The sequence below is a fragment of the Protopterus annectens genome, chromosome 6.part0 (assembly GCF_019279795.1).
Source record: "Protopterus annectens isolate FY-2018-M chromosome 6.part0, PAN1.0, whole genome shotgun sequence".
Classification (NCBI taxonomy): domain Eukaryota; kingdom Metazoa; phylum Chordata; order Ceratodontiformes; family Protopteridae; genus Protopterus; species Protopterus annectens.
The window spans coordinates 1,473,411,277-1,473,435,788 of NC_056737.1; positions in this window are offsets into that span (position 1 = coordinate 1,473,411,277).

A 24,512-nucleotide genomic window follows, 5' to 3' on the forward strand; every position below is an offset into this window, starting at 1 on the left:
ATGGGAAAGGGTGTGGCCAACTAGAAAGGGGAGGAGCTATGCTCAAAACCACAAAAATTGGAACTTTAAATAAATTTGCTGCCCTGGGTGCCAAACCGTCATTATGAGGGTCCAATCAAGACAAAAATGAAGTGTAGAAGAAAAAAATATGTCAATGCATTGGCTGCATGACAGCTTACTTAATATCTAGATGGAAACAAAAAGGTTGTGAGACATGAAAAAAAATACTTTTTAAATACATTACTGGAATGTCAGTCGAAATCAACTACAAGAAAAACAAGCAGCACTCATCTCAAACCACTTCTCCTTGCACTGCAGTTCAAATTATAATTTATATTCAGCTTTATAAAAAGTACCAAGTAACATGCTGAACGTAGCAACAATACCCCCCACTTGTAAAAATGTTTCTTATCCAAAAAAGACCTGCTGCCTGACAAGTATCTACTTGTTTCATTGGGAAATCATGATCAAAGTAAAAAATGAATAGCAAACAAGAAACGAGCTCAAGATATATTGCTTAAAGGAATACTGCACAGGTTATGGACCACACATGATAGATTGGCATTCTGTTTAGTTTATGGGTAAAGCCTGCAAAGATGACTGCAAGACTTCAACAAAGGTAATGAGCTTCTTAAAATACTGTACTCATGTCCTTTATTACAAATACTGTCATATGCATTTCAATACCAAAGGCTTATACGTTATCTAGTTATGCAAGTATTCTCTGCATGGCAACAACAAAAAGGCTTTCAATGTTGGTAATTCTTTAACAGTAATCTTACTTGCATCTTACAATCTCAGACAAGCTTACCTAATGGTCATGAAATCATTGCTACTTAAACATAGAGCAACAGGCACTTTCTGAATAAGAATCATAATCAACAGTATAAAAATGACAAAAAACCAGAACATTCTGCAAAATCAAGCAAGACAGATGAAAAGCCAATGTAGTACTTGACTCTACCTTGGATGGTGGAGGGGGGGATATTCTGCACACTTACACTGCATAACTGCTCCTTGCCATGCTTGGACACATCCAGAGTCACTACATGGGGGAGTGGGGTGCAACAAGTATGTCACAACTTGAAATGTCTCTGGCTGACTGCAAAGGCCCTGACACATTTGTCATGCCTCTCAACCACAGAGCAAGAAATCTGGACAAAGTGAAACCCAAAATTAAGGATGATGTTTAAATACTGTTCTTATAAACTTTCTAATAGAATAGTAGGTCTTGCATTAGTATGAAATTTCTGAAGGGTATGAAATCTGAAACTGAAATGTCTGTCATTATTTTCTTACTTCAGTCTTTAATGATTTGCCACTAATTTGCCAGAAAACCAAAATGTTATGAAAAATGGACCAAAAATGTGATGCAAAAATATAAAATAGCCACACAATATAGCTGGGAAACTGTCAAAGAAGGGAGACTTTTTAATATTAGCACTGTTAGCTTGAGCAGCTGACAAAATAAACAAATCTACATGCATTTCTGAAATAAAAGTAATCTATAAATCTGATTATCAAGTTTTATTCCAAAATTGACATTTGGCAGAGGGATTAGAGGGAGAGCAATATTTTGAGCCAAAATCAGGGACAGTTAAGAAGTTTGGATATACCCAATTCTATAAAGCATTTTGCACGTACCTCTCAACCTGTTAATGCAGGAAATCTGGACAAGGCCAAATATATTGGGGGAATATACAAACAGTAATAAAAATTGCTCTTGTATACCCATAGTTGATAGAACAGGTCTTGCTTTAGCATGCATTTTTCTGTAGGTTATGAAATCTGAAACTCAATGTCTGTCATTATTTAGTGACATAATTCCTAAATAATTTGCCAGAAAACCACAAATTTTATGAGGAACAAACCAAATAGAAGAAGCAAAAATCTATTCATTCTGTGAAAAATCTGGACAGTTGAGAGGTATAGTTCAGCTGAGCCGGGATTGTATGAGTTTGGCATCCTTCCCCCATCACAAAATCATGGTTGAATGGAGCCACCACCTGCAGCCATTCCAGTGTCCCATTACTTGGCTATTTTGCCCCATTTACCATAAACACTGCAATGTGCATACTGCTTTACTTCTACGAGGATTTGGATTTTACTTGAAGGTTTTACTTTGTATTTTACTGTACAAACACTAAAACATCTGCTAAACAAAGCAATGCAGTCTCATAATGAAAATAGACTTAGCATTAAAACTCTGCCCTTGAAACTCACATTCAGTGAAACAGCAGTGAAATCCACATTCAAAGAAAATACATTTGGGTAGTATAAAGATTAACTTTGCGCTGTTTTCAAATGATAGGCCCCTTGCACACAAAACATACATGTGTTGTGTGATACACCTTCCTGGACTGTATTAAATTATATTCCTTGTATAATACAGTACAGTTGTTAGAGGGTGTTTTAAATTTATTACTTTGAACATTTTTCCAGTAAACAATGAAACAAAATGCATGCACCAATAATGACAAAACTGCCCAATTAAGAACATTTCCATCATAAAAAAGTCTACTCAAACTTATACAATCCACCAGTATCAGTAAATATGCACAAGCTCTGCAGAAGTAAGTCATCTAAATAATTCCACATTAAAGAGATCTGTAACTAATGAAGGGGTTGCTGCTAGCAAACAACTTTATATTTTGTGGTTTCATTGAAAAATAAAGTGTCTGTTGCCCCTGAGGAATAAATTCCCTATATTACATTACAAAAATGATAAGCTTATAATATTGCAATAGGAAATGGATGACAAACTGACAACAGGTTCATAGTTAGTATCTTTGCCAAAGAGGACACCCTCAGTACAGCAGCATCCACTCCTTGTGGGAGTAGAACCCATAGCCTTCTGCTTTAACAGCAAGCTCACAACCTGTTGTGCTACTAACACTGAAAGCAGAGTTAGCATAAGCAGCACTAAACCTCTCTTCCCCTGCTGCTCTCAGCTCCTTGTAAAATCTACTCAATACTCAACTGCATCTCAACTTCGCAGCACAAGAAATCTGGAAAAAGCCAACATTTATTGGGGGGGGGGGGGTCAAAAGCCCAAAAAAAAGGGACACATTAAACATTGCTTATATAATCTTGGAAAGTTGCTAGAATAAAATGCTGCGTTCCCACCATACATTTTCCTGCTCATGTCCCTGTGCAAAACAGTCAGAGCAACATACCACTATGTCAAATCAGCTGCTTTGTGAAAGAGAGGAAGACTGAAACTTAAATGGCTATCATTTAGTGAATTCAGTTCTCGCCATAGCTGTCAACCTCTTAGCACAAAACACCTGGACAAACCCAGTAATGAGGGAATACAGCCCTCAATCATATTCAGTGAATACAGTTCCTGCCATAGCTGTCAACCTTAGCATAAAAAACCTGGACGAAGCCAATAACGGGGGAATACAGTCCTAAAAATAGGGACAAATTTCAAATATTCATCTTATAAACTTAGAAAATTGCTAGAATAAAAGGTTTTGTGTTACTATGTATTTTCTGAAGAATATGAAGTCTGAAATTCAAATGCCTGTCAATTTTATTTATTTAACATTTGTTAACCAGGAAAGTCTGACAGAACAAAAGCAACTTTCAGCAGAGGCCCAGGGAGAAATACTGCAGACACATGTCTTTGTAAAACGGCAGGTCACCAGAGCAAACCCACAGAAACATAGGGTGGAGATACATACTCCACACAAAAGGCACCCCAGCCAAGAATCAAACCAGAGAACCTCTAGCTGTGAGGCAACAATGGTACCACTGCACCATCAAATATGCAAGAAGTTAAACATTCAGAAACCTGAAGTCTGAAATTCAAATGCCTGTCAATTTTATTTAACATTTGTTAAGCAGGACAGTCTGATTTGGAACAAAAAACAATTTTCAGCAGAGGCCCTGGAAGAAATAATGCAGACACATGTATTTGTAACATGGGATGACAAAAAAGCAAACCCACACAAACACAGGGAGGAGATGCAGACCCCACACATAAGGCACCCCAGCCAAGAATCAAACCTGAAGGTGTGAGGTAACAATGCTACCACTGCACCATCAAATATCTAAACATTTAGAAATCACACATATTATGAGGAACAGATCAAATGTTCGTTGTTGTTCTTCTTTTCTCAGTTAGGGGTCGCCAGAGCAGAACTCCAGTCTATTAATGATTGACAGTAGATTTTTACAGTGCTGAGGTGCCAGCTTAACTCCCAACCTTCAATGAAGGCACACCCATTCATACATGTCTTTTGAATGCCACTTGACCACAGGGAGAACATGCAGACTCCACACACAAGACACTCCGGCCAAGAATTGAACAACAGGAGAACCTCTTGCTATGAAGTGACAATGCTACCATTGCACCACTGCAGCTCTGAAGCAAAGGTTTGCAAATTCTTTACAAATGGTGGTGGCTAGGAAATTCAGACCATTGACACCTGCACACAAGGTAGAGGGTTCAAGCCTGAGGTATTCCCTACCACACCACCATAAGTTCTCTTTAGCCACACACACACACACTGCTATTGCAACGCTCACCTTCATTCATCTCTGCCGATGAAACAAGCAACGCTCACCTTCATTTCTGCCGATGAGTAATGCTAGATCCACCTTCATCTCTACTGATGAGCAGACCCACCCTGTAATTGCACTGGTGTACATTTGCTGCTCGCGTTTGGTCCAGCGCACCTAATGCATCTTGAATGGTCCAGCCTGCTGCAGTCCGGAGTGCCTCCATTCTGTGATGTCACCACCGCACAGACTGCTGGACATCTTGGGGCCAACCACCGCACAGACTGCTGGGCATCTCGGTGTCGAGATGCCTTTCCCCCTATCTAAACTGCTGAGAAAGCAGTCTGGGAGTGTTCCTGTGTATCTAGAGTGTGCGCATGTTAGGAATACTTCCGGGATTACGGTAATGTGTTTCTTGTACTGTTTTTTTTTTGTGTTTCTCTTTATTTTTCTTTATTTTTGTTTTATAGGTGGGAGGGCTGCAGTCATGCAGTCCTATAGCACGAGCCACCCCTGTTTATTTCAGAAAAGAGAGATTTAAAAATTTCTGGATGAAAGTTAGTTAGTTTTCTGCAGGCTATGAATCTGTGTGGTTTGATATGGTGGGGGAGAATATTTGAGGACATTTATAGGGGAGTGGTCACTAAGGGAGCTGGAAAGAGTCCTAGGGTTGTGATATTTGGAGGGATGGAAGACTAGTATCCAGTTTAATAGGGTGCAAGTCGCTAGTGAGTTGTTTATGTGTGTAGGCTCAGAAAAGAGTTGTGTAAAACCGTACAAATTTATGTGCTGAGAGGATTGTGGTGAACAGAAGGTTAGCCAGTTGATATTAACATCACCAAGTATGATAGTTTCATTAGTGATGTGTTGAGAGAGTATGAGAGAAGGTTTTCTAGTAGGGGATATATTGTCCCCTGGTGGGATTTAGATGGCAGCTGTAGAGATAGTGGTATGGTTGTTTATCTTGAGGTTGGCAGACAGTATTTCAGCAGGGAGGAAAGTGGAATTGTGTTTTGGAAACTGGTAGGAGTTAGGTGGTTGGAGTATAATATGGCAACTCCACCTCCTTTTTTGTTTTGATGACCTAAGTGGAGTATATTATAGCCAGGGGGAAGGAGGTTCTTATCTTTGTGTTGAGGTTTAAGCCAAGTCTCTGTAAGGGCAATAACATCGGGGCTGTGTTGAGAGATCCGGGTGTGGAATTCACTTACTTTATTTATGTTGCTTCTGATGTTTATTGAGTAAAAGGAGATGTGCTTATTCGGAGTGTTTGAGGTATCTAAGTGAGGGGTGCCAGTACTACTGATAGGGGTGGGATTTGTGGGACCAGGGTTTGGGTGAATGTCACCTGCTTGAAGTAAGAAGTTGTTGAGGCAGTAGGCTTTGCTCATGTGAGGTATATAGGTATAGTATTTGATTTTGATTTTGGGGTGATAAGTATTGGTAGGAAGAGTTTTTATTTTGGGTAAATGTGTATTGGTAGGAAGGATAGATGGGGGGATGTTGAAGAAAAGAGGTGGAAAAAAGAGATTGGTATTATAGCGGTTTGCAGGGGCATTGTATGCTGGTGATAGTAGAGTGTTAAGTGAGGTGATATAGAGAAAGAAGATCAGTGGGAACAGGAGCAGGTAAGTGTGGGTTGAGAGAAGGAGAACTTTCATGATGGAGGACTTTGTAGGTATTTTAGATTTGTGGGTATGAAAGGTAGTAGTTAAGGTATAAGGTGTAGAGTAAAAGTCAATGCATGAGGCAGCAGGGTAGAGGTATAAAAAAGTCATAATAGGAAATTAGGCAGGTGTTCTAAGATCAAGATAGTAGAATCTGTGGTAATAAGTCAAGATGTAATGCAGGTGAAAATCAATTAGTATGGAAGGAAAGTCATGACCATAGTTGGGTATATGTTAAGGGTCCATTGCTGGTATAATGAAGACAGATATTAAAGAAATGATACAGAATATGTAGAGTAGGCACACAATATAGAGCATTATTTTGCAAACTGTTCTTTGAACAACACAGTTATGTAGGGATGCTATAACAGAGGTCAAGGATCGCTGTGAAATTAAATTAGTGAACATTCTACATGTTCGTAGGATCATAACAGCTACAAGGCAACTTAGTTACAAGGCCATTTTTCGACTTGCGAGTACCCACTCTTAGTCCTTGCCTCTCTTTTCAAGGAGGGTCAGACCAGTCATAGCTGGGGTGAATTTTTGAATTCCTGTTCACTTATCCAGTGTGTCACATGGCTTAACTTGAAGAAGGAGATTTTTCCAAAGAAGGGGTAGGTGCTGTGATAAAACTATCCTTCCCCCTTGTATTAATTATCTGTTGTAGCAGATTTTGATATCTGGTACTAGTGTTAGTTGAACTGTTTGATTATTTGAGGTGTAAGACTTCTTTTGCTACTGGATCCCTTAAAACCCTATAAACAAGGCATGAATTCCCTCTGAGGAATCTTTTTCAAACTGAGTATAGAGATAAGGCCTCAGATTTTTCTTGATAGTGCAGATGTTTTAGGTCATGATCTTTTAATTTATAAACTTTTGATACATTTCCAACAGCTTGATACGCTTAAAAAAGGTACATTTCTAAAGGAGCGTTTTCCTCAACGATGAGCCTAATAGCTACAAAATTGCACTCCTTTTTGATTGATGGAGAGTACCACTGAAACGGTACCGTGTGGCAAGTTAGGAAGAGGAATAGTCATAAGCATTCCCTGTTATGGTGTTTTATAAAGTAAAAAAAGAAAAGAAAATGCCAAGCAAGTAGAAGGAAGGGCAGAGGAAGAAAATTGTTGTCTAGTCTTTGCATTGGCATGGTCTGGGGGTTTGGCATTCATATAGCAGCATGTCTGATATTTTGGTCAAGTCAAGGGATTGTAGTTGGTTGGGGAGGCCAACCATTAAAGTCTCAGTTGCTTGACAAAGTAAAAAAATGGAGGGAGTGAACATTTTATGGTGCTGTGAGATAGAATATGTGGTTTCTGATGAATGTTGAGTAATTTTATACTTTGTACCAGAGGGATGATGAGGTAAGATTGCGGGGGGTAAATGATTTAATCATATGCATTGGCAGCCCCTGTTGCTGAAGTATGTAAAGTACTCATCTGGATTCTGTGTATACTCTTCGGCTCTGTGCACAGGATGGTCCGACTTCTAATGCAGTCCTAGGTTGTAGGGTATATTTGATATAAAACATGATGGTTTTCTATCAAGTGTTAGGCATTATGAAGTAATGGAATACATATACTATACTGCCTTGTCTTTGCTCTGCATATTTTTGGTCATAATACTATTTTGTGGTTCCTTGGTAGGGCTAGGTGGCAAGTAGAAGGAGCGTGATGGCCTGTGCTCCCCATATTGCTCAACTGTTCCAGATGTTCAGGGTGACACTAATCAATGTAGGTCAATAAGGAAAGTGGTTGACTTCCTTCATTGTGCAAATGTTTCAGATTTTTTTTATTTTCACAGCCTGGCAATGGATAAAGTTAATAGCAAACAGTTTAACTGTCTCAGTGTGTCCGTGATTATTTTGGCAGTCATCTGTGATTCTGGACTTAACAGTTTGAGAGCTATGCATTTTCTTGAGAGCTATGCATTTTCTCTTGGAGGAGGATAAAGAAGATGACCATTGAAAATGGCTGTTCCACACAGTGGGGAACAGTGATCATAGTGATGACACTAAGGGGTTTGCAGTGGGGAACTTTGGGTTGTGAGGCATTGGGTGGGATGTTAAGGGATTAGGGGGTTAGTTTAGAGGTTTTCTTTCTTGACCTCTTGCTTTTTTCATGATAGCTGATATCAAAGACTTAAATAAGAGCTGGAATGCCTTTGCAACATAGGCATCTGTAGTCTTCCAGAAAGCACTGAGCCAGATGCATGGTGATAATGTGGAGTACCCCGAGCAGTCCAAGGTTCAGAAAAGGAGGAGGATAGTGGTCACTGCACTAAAGTCAGATGGCCCTCATTGAGAGGTAAAAGGTCTAGCAAGGCCAGAGGAGAGGTTAGTGGTGGAGTTTCAGTAGAGCAGCAGCAGCCTATTGAAGTTCCACTTTCACCGAACAGAGTGACGTAGCAAATTTGCTGGCTGACATATTCAGCTTACACTTCACCACCCACTTTGCCCTGACACCCCCATGAAATACCTATTAGCATAACCCCCATTGGTTAATAGGGAGTAAGTCTTGGCGGTGTTCACAGAGGGAAAAACACAGGCTCAGTGGGCCCTGATAATATTCCAGGGTGGCTCTTAAAAAGCTGGAAAAATGACCTGTCAGGACCACTTGAGTCACTTGTCAACTATACCCTAACTATAACCTCAGAATACGCTTTGTACTATGAGAATGGAGGACTGCAATGGTTATTCCACTCATACCTCTCAAAAGTCCAGAGTTTCGCAAAATGCCCAGATTATTTACTCATATTTTTGGTCTGTCCCTCATAAAATGTGTGGTTTTCTGGATTTTTTGTGGCAAATCAGTGAGGATTAAATTCATTAAATAATGACAGGTGTTTGAGTTTCGGACTTCATGTCCTTCAGAAAATGTATGGTAGCACAATACCTTTTATTCTAGCAACTTTCTAAGTTTATAAGAGTAATGTTTAAAATTTGTCCTATTTTTGGGCCTTTATACTCCACCCCCATTATTTTTGGCTTTGTCCAGATTGTTTGTGCTAAGATGTTGAGAGATATGATTCCACTTTACAAGTGTGGGCTATTAACCGATTCTGGAAAATACAGACCTATTAATCTAACTAATCTAATATGCAAAACTATGTAACAAATTATCATGGGAATGATCAACAAAGACATAGGCAACCATCAGACACTGGAACCAACCCAGATTGGCTTTGGCAAGGGAAGTTCATGCCTACTTAACTAAGTGGACTTCTTTGAAAAGATCAAGAAATAGCAATGGATGAGAGGAAAATGGTGCATGCCACTTACCTGGACCTGACTAACGCATTCAATATGATACCCCACTTGGGTACAGTTGACAAACATACTAAACTGGGTATAAATCCCTACATAACTCACTGGGCTGACAACTGGCACACATGAGGACCCAGAAAATCAGGCTTGGTGATACCACTTCTACTAGGAGACCAGTCACCAGAGGGGTACCTCAGGGCTCAGTGCTGGGACTACTCCTACTTGGCATCTACTTGTCAGAGGTAAAGGCTAATGTCATGGCAGTTTGGCCAACAACATTTTCAGATGACTGCAAATTGGGAGCTAATATAGATTCCCCCGATGACATGAGCATTTTACAAGAGGGTCTAACATAGACAAATGACTGGTGCCAAAGTCATGGACTAAAACTCAATACCAAGAAATGCATTATAGTGTCTTTTGGGAAAACCGCCACAGATAAGACACCCCTAAGAGCTGACCCAAATGTCAGGGACTTGGGAAAATATATAGACTATAATATGGCCTTTGATCAACATGTGGCCAAGATATTAAGATAATCATTCTATGTTGCCCAACTTATAAGTAAAGTCATGGCATCCAAGTCCAAGGAAGTCATAGTGCCAATTTATTTGGCCCTTATTAGAGCCATCATTGAGCATAATTCCCCCTTTGCATTTAACTGACCAAACATATGCAACAGCTGGAATGCCCACAAAGGTTCTTTACCAGGAGAATCCAGGGTATAATCACATTTTCCTATATGGATTACCTTAAACTCTATCTCTATACTCTGTCTCCTACAGGTTAATGAGAAGTGATCTATGCCTGGAATACAAGGTATCCTTGGATCCAGTTCTGGTGGACTTTTTTACATCCTCAGAACAAACAGCACCAGAAGCACTAGATCCAGGATTTTAAATTTTGCTTGTGACATAAATACCACATGCTGGTGAGAGAGCAATGTGTCTCAGAGGATCCTGATGCTCTGCACCAGGCTCTCCATCCATGTGAAGCAGAGTCCATTCTTAACCCTATGTAAGCGTAACCATGACCAATGGGTGGGAAATCAGAAATGCAGTCTGGGTCTGCCTTCCATGTCTTTGATAGACAGAGGCAGGCAGTAATGCTGAAACTGACACTCCCACCACATAACCTGCAAAAACTTCCTAACTAAAATACCCCCTCCTAATAAACTGCCATGATGCATAAGGATGCAATAAGGTTGGACTGTATGGCTAGGCTGATAAAGGTCCCAGTGGTGATTAGCCAAGTATATAACTATGAACCACTGAACTATAATTTATGTCACTGACAATGTTTTAGATGCCAATTTAGTAAACTCACAAGGGCAGATGAATACTTGGGAGGGGTGGCTATGGCAAGAGTTAGATATTGAAGCTAGGTTATTACTACAAAATTGTTAAGATAGGGAAGCCTAGTGGCAGATCAAGAGAGGTTGGTAGGAAAATTAGATGGGGAACAAGTTAACATAGGTGAGGTGAGGACTTGGGAAGGGGAGACAATATTTTGCAATTCCCATAATTCAGTATAGCTGTGCAGGTAGTATAAGGCAGGAATAGATAGAGATGATCAGAAACATGCAGATAGAGTAAGGGTTGCAAACTGTGCGCTGAGACATGTTTAGAAAATATTTTTTTTTTGCTGACACTGAATAACATCCAGCTTATTAGTGGGAGGAACTGAGAAATAGCATTCCCATTTAACTACAAATATTTAGTGGCATCTTTATTTAACTGTAGTACTTGTTTGACTTGCTGTACTCTGCCTGTTGCTGACTTCTGTCAGCATTTGATTTTGGATTGAATATATTCAGTTGAGGTTTCTTTACTTCTATTTTTTTACCTTTTTCTTATATTGCATTTTGTATTGCTTTATGTTTTTAATTCTTTTTGGAGCTTTAAGAAGTCTTGGCTAGGGTCAGCTAAAAAATAATTCTTTTGCAGAGAGTGAATAAAATCCAGCAACTAGTGGGAATATTTAAGAAATAACATTCCTCATTTAATTACAAATATTTAGTGGCATCTTTATTTAGCTGTAATGCTTGTATGACTTGTTCTCTGTCTGACTATTGCTGATTTTTATTTATTTATTTAACATTTGTTGACTGGGAAAGTCTGACTAGGTTCCACAGATCCAGTTTTCAGCGGAGGCCCGGGGAGAAATGCTCCAGAAGCATGTCTTTAGAATGTGGGAGGAAACCGGAGTACCCAGAGGAAACCCACGCACATGCAGGGAGAACATGCAAACTCCGCACAGAAGGCACCCCAGCCGAGAATCAAACCAGAGAACCTCTTGCTGTGAGGTGACAGCATTAAACGCTGCACCACTGCGCCACTGATCTCTGTCCACATTAGATTTTACCATCCACCCGCTTTGTTGCCACTGTACTTTAAAACTCAGTGGCTTTTGGGTTGTCCACTCATACCATAAATCTGATTTTGGGCACTCTTCCCAGTCTCATTTCATCAGCTCATTCTACTGACCACTGAGAGATCTGCTGGGAAGCCCCCCCCCCCCAGTAGTCTCTTAAAATTGAATTATCTTCTGTCTCCTACCTTACAACTTACCAAAAAATAATAAAAATGTGCACTTTATTCAGTTGCTTTTGCTGTATTTGTGCATCTTCATACTTTATGTATCTTTTGCTGCATCTTCTTATGGTGTCCAGTTGCATTTAATTTACATTTATCACTGCTTGTTAGCCACCTGTTCACATTGTAACTGTTATTCTAAGCCTCTTAATTTTGATTTAAGCACTTTGGCTTCAAGCTAGTTGTCTTACCTAAGGAAGGTTTGTGGTTTACATTTTTGGACAGGTGAGGTAGCTTACATCCTTGGGAACTGCTAGTTGGAGGCTAATTGTGTCTGTTTTTCTAAGAACATCTTTACTCTGGTTTAAGCACTTGGGCTCCAAACCAGTTATTTTACTTTAGAAAGGTTTGTGGTCTACGCTCTTGTGGAATTACTGCCTAGACAGATTTGTCTTAACTGCTAGAGTATCTAGTTAGCACATACCTGTGAACTGCTCAGCAAGTTCCTTGTGTTATTGACCTATTCAATATTTAAATTTATCTCACTCCTCCCTATTAGATGAATAGCCATGGATATGCACTTCCTGACTCTCCTCGTGGCCATTGTGGTTGAGATGGGTATCCTGAGGCATTGTAGCAACTGCATCTTATACACTGACGACCCACTTCTTATTAATAAAACAGATAAATGGTGCAATAAATATAAATAAACTTTAATGCTGGAGGCAAAACTCTTTAATACAACCAAAGTTAATCCTACAGAGTTTGTCAGTAACACTTGCACCACACCTACTGCACAGAGTAAAGAACCTACACAAAAAACTACTTAATCTAAGGCACTTACAGGTAACCTTCCAAAAGCACTAAGACCTCCTGCACAGTGAAATTGAAAAAAGGGTCCTCATCGGTCACATAAACCCTCTATTAAAACACCACCCACAGCTATACATAGTGAGTATGCATCTGCTACTAAGCCCATAAGAAAAAGCAGTGCAAAGCCATATTTCCTGGTCATTTGGTAATTCTATACTGAGATACACCAACTGGAATGGTGAGATGATAAGTCAGCAAGCAAAGGAGAGTAGTACTGCTGAAATTTAATTCATCCTTCACGAGGTGGACTCTGTTTTTCACAAAATCTCACCAAGACAATACTGATATATAGACTGTATTTTTATAGCATATATCATAGAGAGAAGTAGGTTAAAAAATAAAAAAGATAGCTGGGTGCATAAGACCCAGGATAACAAAGTGTCCAATCCTGGTAGGTGCACTGGTTCTAGGACTGGAAAAAATGATAGTGTAGAATCTTCAATATATGGAAACATTCCTACAATTGAGCAAGGCCAGACCAGGGCAAGGATCACCCTGTTGTAGAAGGTATAGTAATCCACAAAAATCACAAAAACTAATAGGCCAAAAAAGAGCCATAAAGATGATGGAGTGGACTACTGAAGATAAGAAAAAAATGATGCATTGTTACTATTATGCAAGAAGCCCAGAATTTCCAGACAGAAGATATATAAAAGATTAAGAGAGAAATTAGAGGAAAGAAAAATACTTCCACAAGAAAAACTGTCAAAAGCTATAAATAAAAATGTGTTCATTAATACAACAGATTTATGAAAAATATTATATAGACCAAGAAATCTTGGGCCGTTCGCAAAAAAAAGAAACTGAGGAAGTATAAAAATATAAGGAACAAAATCTAAAGACTTTTGAAAGGTATAAAACACGTGGACATAGGAAAGAAAGAGGGATCTGATATGCTGCAATATTTATACAAATGAGAAAGCAAAATGAATCAACAAAAAAGGCATCCTCAAATATATTCAAAGAGAAATACAGACAATGGCAACCAGATAGGGAAAGTTTCAGAATAAAAAATAAGATCAAAAAGAGGGAACACAGATCAGAAGACTAATAAAGTAGAAGTAAAAAAAAAATAGAAGTTGAAGTTATGGAATACCTGTGAAGTGAAGGATTTAGTGCAGAAAGTTTAACACAGATTATATCACAACATGATGGAACAGCGAGTCCCCAAAGTAAGGAGAAACAGGAGGAGTAGGTGACATCTGAAAGAAAAATATGGACATGGGAAAGAAAAAGAGATTTAGTATGGTGCAATATTTATCCAAAGGAGAAAGCAAAATTAATCAATACAAAAATAGCAGCACCAAAGATATTTGAAGAGAAATATAGGAAAAGGCATCCATATATAGAAAAATTTACAATACTAAAAAAAACAAAAAAAAAAAAAAACAAAGAGCAAAAGTAAAAAAGAGGATTAGTAATAGAGAAGTTAAAGAAACAGAAAATCGGGTTATAGATTAACTGCAATGTGAAAGATTTAGTGTAGAAAATCTTACTCTGATAACATCACAGACGGGATAGAACAATGGTTCCCCAAATTAAGGAGAAACCAGTGGAGAGGGAAACATCTGATCGATTGCCATATGCAAATACTTTGGAGGCTTCCACAGGAAACCAGTACAAATATTCATTTGGAATTGGACCAGGCAAGGAACAGGAAACTGGATCTTTGACACAGTCAGTCTTGTGGAGTGATAGGCTAGTGAGTTCCCCTTCCCATATGAAAGACATACAGATGACATGGAATGAAATTGAAAAGAATGCAGCACAGGAAGATGCTCTGGAAATTTATAAAGAATGCCCACAGGAAATGGAGATCAAATAATGTGACCTCAGTTTAGAAGACAATGATCGAAAAGAAGAGTTACTCGAATAGACATATTGAGATCAATGAAAGAAATAGACTACAGAAAATCAAAAAACCCAAAAAGTAAGAAGGCTGATAAAACAAATCAACACAGTAATTAGCAGTGTCTATAGATATTCATCCGATATAACAGAAGTAAATAGTAAAGTGGCTATAAAAAATGTACACACCCAGATTAAAATGCCAGGTTTTTGTGATATAAAAAAATGAGACCACAATAAATCATTTCAAAATTTTTCCTCCTTTAATGTGACCTATAACCTGTGCAATTCAGTTGAAAAACAAACAAATCTGTATAGGGAAAAAATATAAAAAATGAAAAACATACAATACACTGGTTGCATAAGTGTGCACACCCTTAAACTAATCCACTGTATATACTACTATGCGGCTAAATTAATAACAGATACAGTCTTACCACAAAAACGCAGCGTAGTAAGGGGAAGGACGGGGAGAAATTGAATGCCATCATGGAAGTATCGAATAAAGAAAAGTAAAACAATTAAGACAAGAAGTGTCAGTGTTAGAAGAGTATAGAAGAGGAAACAGAAAAACAAAAATACTCAGAAAAATAGACTTGATAAAAGCAATGCGCAGTATCAGAACAGATCAGGATCTATTGTGCACTATCACAAATACTAAACTATAAATAATAAACTAAAATATCAGCACAGGCAGAAAAATGTAGAAGATATGGAGGTAAATATAAACAAAAAGTAGTAAATAAACAATTTCCGACTGCCACCAGTTCTGTTAGCCAACAGGGTGCTGGCGGAAATTGGGCTACTTTTGGCCGAAGAAGAAGAGGAGGGGGAAGGCATGCCCGAAGGCAGGAAGAAAGGAGGAAGGTTAGGAGTGTAGTACTGAGGGTAGGAACTTTGAATGTTGGCAGTATGACTGGTATAGGGAGAGAGCTAGCTGATATGATGGAGAGAAGGAAGGTTGATATATTGTGCGTGCAAGAGACCAGATGGAAGGGAAGTAAGGCCAAGTGTATAGGAGGCAGGTTCAAATTGTTTTATCATGGTGTGGATGGCAAAAGAAATGTGGTAGGGGTTATCCTAATGAAACAGTTTGCCAAGAGTGTTTTGGAGGTGAAGTGAGTGTCTGACAGAGTGATGTTTATGAAGCTTGAAATTGATGGTATAAGGATGAATGTTGTTAGTGCATATGCTCCACAAGTTGGGTGTGCGATGGATGAAAAAGAAAAATTTTGGAGTGAGTTGGATGAAGTGGTGGTGAGTGTACCCAAGGGTGAGAGACTAGTGATTGGAGAAAACTTCAATAGGCATGTTGGTGAAGTGAACAGAGGGGATGAGGAAGTGATGGGTAGGTATGGTGTTAAGGAGAGGAATGCAGAAGGTCAGATGATTGTGGATTTTGCGAAAAGGATGGGCATGGCTGTTATGAATACGTATTTTAAGATGAGGGAGGAGCATAGGGTGACATACAAGAGTGGAGGAAGATGCACACAGGTGGATTATATCCTATGTAGGAGGGCCAGTCTGAAGGAGATTGGAGACTGTAAAGTGGTGACTGGGGAAAGTGTAGTTAAGCAGCATAGAATGTTGGTCTGCAGGATGGTGTTGGTGATCAAGAAGCGGAGGTGGAGTGTGAAAGCAGTGCCAAGCATTAAATGGTGGAAGTTAAAAAAGGGTGATTGTGAGGTGGAGTTCAGGGAAGAGTTAAGACAGGCACTGGGAGGCAATGAAGAGTTACCGAATAGCTGGGTAACTACAGCAGAGCTAGTAAGGGAGACAGCTAGGAAGGTGCTTGGTGTGACATCTGGACAGAGGAAGGAGGACAAGGAGACATGGTGGTGGAATGAGGAAGTACAGGAGAGTATACAGAGGAAGAGGCTGGTGAAGAAGAAGTGGGATTGTCAAAGAGATGAAGAAAGTAGACATGAGTATAAGGAGATGAGGCACATGGCAAAGAGAGATGTGGTGAAGGCTAAGGATAAGGCATATAGAGAGTTGTATGAGAGATTGGACACTAAATAGGGAGAAAAGGACCTGTACCAACTGGCTAACAGAGGGACAGAGCTGGGAAAGATGTGCAGCAGGTAAGGGTGATATAGGACAGTGAGGGAAACATTCTCACAAGTGAGGAGAGTGTGTTGAGTAGATGTAAAGAGTACTTTGAAGGGCTGATGAATGAAGAGAATGAGAGAGAGAGAGAGAGAGAGAGAGAGAGAGAAGGTTGGATGATGTGGGGATAGTGAATCAGGAAGTGAAGCAGATTAGCAAGGAGGAAGTAAGGACAGCTATGAAGAGGATGAAGAATGGAAAGGCTGTTGGCCCAGATGACATACCAATGGAAGCATGGAGGTGCTTAGGAAAAATGGCAGTGGTATTTTTAACCAGATTGTTTAATGAAGATTTGGAAAGTCAGAGGATGCCTGAGGAGTGGAGAAAAAGTGTTTTGGTACCTATATTTAAGAATAAGGGTGATGTGCAGAGCTGCAGTAACTACAGAGGGATAAAATTGATCAGTCACAGCTTGTAGTTATGGGAAAGAGTAGTGGAAGCTAGGTTAAGAAGGGAGGTGATGATTAGTGATTAGCAGTATGGTTTCATGCCAGGAAAGAGCACTACAGATGCAATATTTGCTCTGAGAGTGTTGTTGGAGAAATACAGAGAAGGTCAAAAGGAGTTGCATTGTGTTTTTGTGGACTTAGAGAAAGCATATGACAGGGTGCCTACAGAGGAGTTGTGGTATTGTATGAGGAAGTCTGGAGTGGCAGAGAAGTATGTAAGAGTGGTACAGGATATGTACAAGGGTAGTGTGACATTGGTGAGGACTGCGGTGGGAGTGACAGATACATTTAAGGTGGAGGTGGGATTACATCAAGGATCAGCTCTGAGCCCTTTCTTATTTGCAGTGGTGAAGGACAGGTTGACAGATGAGATTAGACAGGAGGCCCCATGGACTATGATGTTTGCAGATAACATTGTGATATGTAGTGAGAGTAGGGACCAGGTTGAGGAGACCCTGGAGAGGTGGAGATATGCTTTAGAGAGGAGAGGAATAAAGGTCAGCAGGGCTAAAACAGAATATATGTGTGTAAATGAGAGGGAGGGTAGAGGAATGGTGAGGATGCAGGGAGTAGAGTTGGTAAAGGTGGATGAGTTTAAGTACTTGGGATCAACAGTTCAGAGTAATGGTGAGTGTGGAAGAGAGGTGAAGAAGAGAGTACAGGCAGGGTGGAATGGATGGAGAAGAGTGTCAGGAGTGATTTGTGACAGACAGGTACCAATAAGAGTGAAAGGGAAGGTCTGCAAGAGGGTAGTGAGGCCAGCTGTGTTATATGGGTTGGAGACAGTAGCATTGTCGAAAAGGCAGGAGTCAGAGCTGGATGTGGCAGAGTTAAAGATGTTAAGATCTGCACTGGGTGTGACTGGGACGGACAGGATTAGGAAACAGTATATTAGAGGGTCAGCTCAAGTTGGACAGTTTGGAGACAAAGCAAGAGAGACGAGATTGCGTTGGTTTTCACATGTGCTGAGGAAGGATGCTGGGTATATTGGGAAAAGGATGCTAAGGATGGAGCGGCCAGGTAAGAGGAAAAGAGGAAGGCCTAAGGTGAGGTTTATGGATGTGGTGAGAGAGGACATGCAGGCGGTTGGTGTGAAAGAGCATGATGCAGAGGACAGGAAGAAATGGAAACAGATGATCCGCTGTGGCGACCCCTAACGGGAACAGCCAAAAGAAGATGATGATGATGATGACCCATGACCCAAAAAACTTTTATAGAGAATTGGGAAACAAGGCAAAAGTAATTGAAACACTACCAAAAAGGGAAGAAATAGACACATTTTGGAGAAATGTCTATGAAGATCCTGTGGAACATAACAAAGATGATAAATGGTTAGAAGAAGTAAAAGAAAGAATAAGAAGTTTAAAGGCACAGCATATGAAATGGGATGATGTATCGGCCAGAGAGATTAAACACAGTTAAGAAAAGCTCCTAACTGGAAAAATTCAGGCCCAGATGCAGTACCTAATTTCTGGCTAAAAGTATTAACATCTTTAAATGAAAATTTAGCCATGAGTAAGAACTGCTTTTTATGTGCACCCCGAACAGACACCAGCCTGATTAACAGCTAGAAAAACAAAACTTCTACATAAGAGTGAACTTGAAAGCTACCCTAAAAACTATAGACCAATAACTTGCCTGCCAATGACATATAAACTATACACTGAAATTGATGCTGACAGACTTTGTAGTCATTTAGAAGAAAATTCAATTATAGCAATAGAACAAAGGGGTAATAAAAGAAAGTTGTATTTAACAAATTATCATTTGCTGTTAAATAAATCTATAATGGAGAACTGTAAAAAAGGGAAAAATCTAAGTATGACATGGATAATCTACAAAAAACATTTGAAAGTATCATACATTCATGGATAAAAGGTGCTTAAAAATGTATAAGATACACCCTACACTGATCAATTACATTACAGCGACCATGAAACATTGGCAAGCCACTTTGCAGTTAAGCCATGATAAAGGACGGACTAATATTCCAGGGATAAAAATTCAAAGGGTGGTATTTCAGAGTGTCTCCTTGTCACTGCTGCTCTGTTGTCTTGCCCTTAACCCATTAACTTGTTTACTTAACACATTAGGTCATGGCTACAATTTGACTCCCAGAAAACTCATCTTCTTTTTGTAGATGATTTAAAACTGTATAGCTCATCAGATGAGGAACTGAAAGCACAACTGCAAGTTATCAAAACCTATTCAGATAATATAACAATGTCATTTGGTCTTGATAAATATGCAAAAGCAACCTTTAAAGCAGGAAAGCTGCAGCATCTAGAAAACATCAGTTTGGGACAGGAATATGATAAAAAAGAACTTGAGCAAGATGGAGTGTATAAATATTTGAGAAATGATGAAGGACCAATAATAAAACATGAACAAAAGCAAATAATATGTAGTAAAAATATTTTAAAAGACTTAAATTAATACTGAAAATAGCGTTGACATGTAGGAACAAAGTCCAAGCTATAGACCAGTTTTTTAACATTTATTTACCGGGAAAATCCAACTGGGACAGAGCCCATTTTCAGTTGAAACTCAGGGAGATATGCTCCAGACATATGTCTTTGGAATTTCCTCTTACTGTCCTAATTTACAGTTTTGGAGTGATTAACTGGCCCCAAAAGGTGCTTGATAACTTGGACAGGAAAATAGAAGGATGATCCATGCTAATAAAATGATTTATAAAAAATTAGTGTATACCAAGATTATATATTCCCCATTTTGAAGGAGGTGTTGTATAAATCTGCAATAATGGGACTGCATACATATCTGCTAACCTTACAACACTTAAACATAGTGAAAGTTTTGAATCATGAGGAGAGTAAATCTAACATGACTTCCCTGATTTGTTTAGTAGAAGCATATTGGTGTCAAGCAGGAATGGAAATCAAACCAGAAGTAGATAAAAATCAGGCAGCAACTGAATGTGCCAAAAAGCAAATGAAAGAATATAAGGTGAAGGATTAGATGAGAAGGCAAAAAATATGGAAAATGCATAAATATAGTTGCAAATACATAAAACTCTTGAAATAACCCCATGCTGATCATGACTGAATGCAGAAATGGTTAAGGAGAGGTGAATTTAAACCAAAAGGTGAAAGGTTAATACTGGCTGCCCAAGACCACTGAATATGTGGGAGAAACAAACAAATGTAGGTTTTGTAAAACAGAATCAGAAACAGTCACACAACTTGTTGCTGGTTGTGATATAATAATGGCAGAAGGACTGTATACTGAAAGACATAATAATGTGACAAGACTGTTGCATTGGGGATTGTGCAAACATTATAATATTGAAGTATCTGAAAAGCACTGGAAACATGAGTCGCAAAGCATCATAGAAAATGATGAAGTTTATATAACATGGGATCATCCTTTACCAACAGTTCAAAAAAAAAGATGTGTGAAAACTAGATATAGTCGTCCATCAAAAGTAGCATTGATAATGGAAATTGCTACACCCAGTGACTACAGTGTCTTATGTACAGAGAGAAACAAAGTCATAAAATATCAGGATTTGCAGGCAGAAACAAGGACAATGTGGAAGAAGCATACTCAGACAGTTCCAGTAGTAGCAGGACCAATGGGTCTTATAAAAAACAATCTACAATAATACTTAGATATGTTGCCGATACATGTATCTCCATATAAAGTGCAGAAGGAGTCTTTACTGGGCACATTGCGGGTGAGGTGACAAATACTTTTGGCTAACATCAAAGGTTGAAACAATACTAATTTTATGAACTTTAATCATACTTTGACTTATGGATGGGGTCTATTCCTGTCATGGTATTAGAAACCAAAAAAACTTGGTGAAATTAAAAAAGGCACACATCTCACCAGACTAAGTAAGGAAAGTGTCACAGTTAGCTGTCTTTCCAGATGTAGGATCTGTAAAGTCACAATGGCACTCAGATCACTGAACCACTGAGACATGCCTCCCTTGACTATATGAAATGAGACATGAGCAAGCTCACTGATTATGTATTTTAGGCAGGTATGAGCCTAGCAATGAGCAGCATACTACCTTCTCCAATGATGATGCCATGTTATCAATAGAAAATGATTTATTTTAATGATTTGCTTAGCTTCTGGTATCAGTCCAGGAAGGTACAATATTTAATGGCTTAGGAGGACATAGTTGACAGACCCCTCTGCTTTGCCAGGGCTGGTCTGCACTTATTCTATCTAGGCTTTCAGAAATTGGCAAAATCATATTCCACCCCATAGTGCCTTTTTCAGGCAATGCCAAATTGATAAACCTACTGACTTAGCTGAACCTATGAAGGGATATCTGAAGGTGGTACTCTCTCACAAGCTTTCCTCTCCCTGGAGATCTGTGTAATAATGAGATACGATTTAAAGTCACAGAGAATATCCCATCAATGTAAGGATATAATGCCTTTCACAACTTTAGACCATCTACTGCACAGCAGAGAACTAAAGGAGGAGAGTCTCAGTCTGTATTAAAACCAACCTCACATCCAAACTAGTTAAAATGGATGACCCACTGGAACTCATATATGTACAACTCACCATTAACAGGATCTCATGCTGTATCCGTGCAACCTATAGGTCCCCCTCCATGTCCAAGGAAACCCATACTACCTATCACAGTGTACTGAAGTCCCTCACTATTCCATCTAATATGATAATCATGGGGTATCTCAACTACCCCTTTATAGATTGGGATTCTTACACTACTTCTAATGCACAAGCCCAGCAACTCCTAAACCTTGTTAATACCAAAATCCTGGAACAGTTGGTCCATTCTACTATCAGGGGTACAAACATCCTTGACTTTCTACTCACAAACACGAGGGGACTGCTGTTCCTCACCCAGTGCAATGTTTTTGCTCCTCAAATCTGACCATAAGGCAGCATTGCTCAAAATAAAAATTAAATCTGGGAATAACCAAAAACTTTTAGGAACTATTCCAATGCTAACCTCTCTCTACTAAGTCACACCATGGCTAAATTCCAAGCATCCTCAAACCCAGTAAGCACCATAGGGTATGCTGAACTATGTACAAAATCTATGTATGGCTATATTGATAGCTGTATAGAGTGAGCTGTCCCTACTTGTATTAAGAATAAAATAAGCTCAAAGGACAAGCCATCCTAATGGAATCACAATATAAATCAGTTATACAACAAAAGAAAAAAAAATCTTGGGAAAGAGTAGGAGGAACAAAGCATTAGATACTAAAAGCACCCAACCAATCTAAACAGGCAGATGAGGATTAATTAATACTTCAAAAGCTAAATTTGGAAAAAAAATAGCTTCTCGGGCAAAGGATAATCACAACACGTTCTACAGCTATGTCTGTAACATCAGAGGAACTGCATAATAATGAACAGAACTTGTGTAAATAGCATCACCCACACTGAATCCGAGGCCATTACTAACCTTTTGGCTGACAGGTTCAGCTCATATTTCTCCCCCCCACTTCCCCTGATATTCCAAAGGAAATACTGCATACTACAATCCCCCCAACCATTACTACAGAAGAGGTCATCAATGCACTTTCCAAGGCCAGCATCGGTAGTCCACAGTAACATCCCAGGATGTTTAACAATTAGTTTGGAACATGACCTCTTTGGTCCAATTAAATCACTTTTCAACTAGAGCTCTCAGTCAGGTTTTGTGACCAATGAATGGAAGATGGTGACAGTCATTCCCCAGTACAAAGGAGGTCCAACCACTGATCCAGGTAGCTACAGGCCCATAAGTCTTACTAGTCTCGTGAATAAGGCCATGGAAAATATCCTCATGAGCATGACAATTAACATGCAAAAACTGGACTATCACAGTTAAGCTTTGTTAAAGGATGGTCATGCGTATTAAATCTGATGGACTTTTTTTAGAGGGCATCCAAAGCACTGGATGAAGGTAAGACTGTGCACACAGTTTACCTCAACCTGGCCAAGGCTTTTGATACTCAGGCATTATAGACAAGCTCACTAATATAGGTATAAACCCTTTTATCACCCCACTGGATAGCCAGCTTGCTCATTGATAAGACCCAGGAGGTCAAAATAGGTGAGGCCACCTCCACCAAGAGGCAAGTCACTAGGGCTCTGTACTGGGCCCTCTCCTTTTTTGGCATCTATTTTCTCTGAAATGTTTGACTAGGTTTGCAGATGATTGCAAGCTAGGAGTTATCTTCGACTCCCCTGCAGACACTAGCATTCTTCAAGAAGGTCTATCTCTGACTATCAAATGATGCCAAAGCCATGGTCTTAAACTCTGTGCAATGAAATGAATAATTGTACCCTTTGGGAAGTCAAAAATCCTGGCTGACTACCATGTTGATAATATGGCACTAAGAGTCAATCCAGTGGTCAGGGATCTGTGTAGACATGTAGACAGCAGCCTTACCTTCGACCACCATGTGGTCACAGTGGTGAGGAAATACTTTTATGTTGCACAAATTATAAGTAAGGACATGGCATATAGGTCATAAAAGGTCATTATCTCACTGTACTCCGCTCTTATCAGTCCAATCATAGAATGCAATGCTCCTTTTGGTATGTACCTGACCAGGCATATGAAGCAACTACAGTGACCTCAGAAGTTCCTTAAAAAACTAATACAATGTCTAACAAACCTGCCTTAGGCTGAGTGCCTTAATGTCCTCTCCATCTATGCAGTCTTCTATAGATTACTGAGGGGTGATCAATGTCTACCTTGCAAGCCACCTGCATACCCCACACTTACAGATCTCTTACATATTCGTAAGTGAAAGAGTAATAGAAATACAAGGTCTAGGGACCGGTATTTTGTCTCTGACTTAAATAGAACATATTGGAGAGACAGAAATGTGTCCCAGAGACTGCCCCTCTTATGGAAGAGGCTTCCCATCTATGAGAAGCTGAGCTCATCTATTACCCAGTTTAAGGATGGTTAAAGGCTGGGAGAGGTTGAAGGACTTAGCAAGGGATAAATATTTTATCAGGAGGTAGACAGTTGTTAAGGTCACTATTGAAATGTTTACCTACTGTTTCACCTTCCATATACAAGAAGTATTCAATAAAGTCAGTTCATATTTTGTGGCCAACACTGTCATATTTTTTTGTGAAGGGCTTTTCATATTATTGAACTTATAGTTGGAATGACATTTTTGGAGATTTATATAACACATAATGCACAGCTGGCTTAGTTGATGCATTCAAAGAAAAATTAGACATCTAAAGGGCAGCAGGAATACTTACTGAGGAATAAGGAAAATGTTTTGTGTCCTGTGCT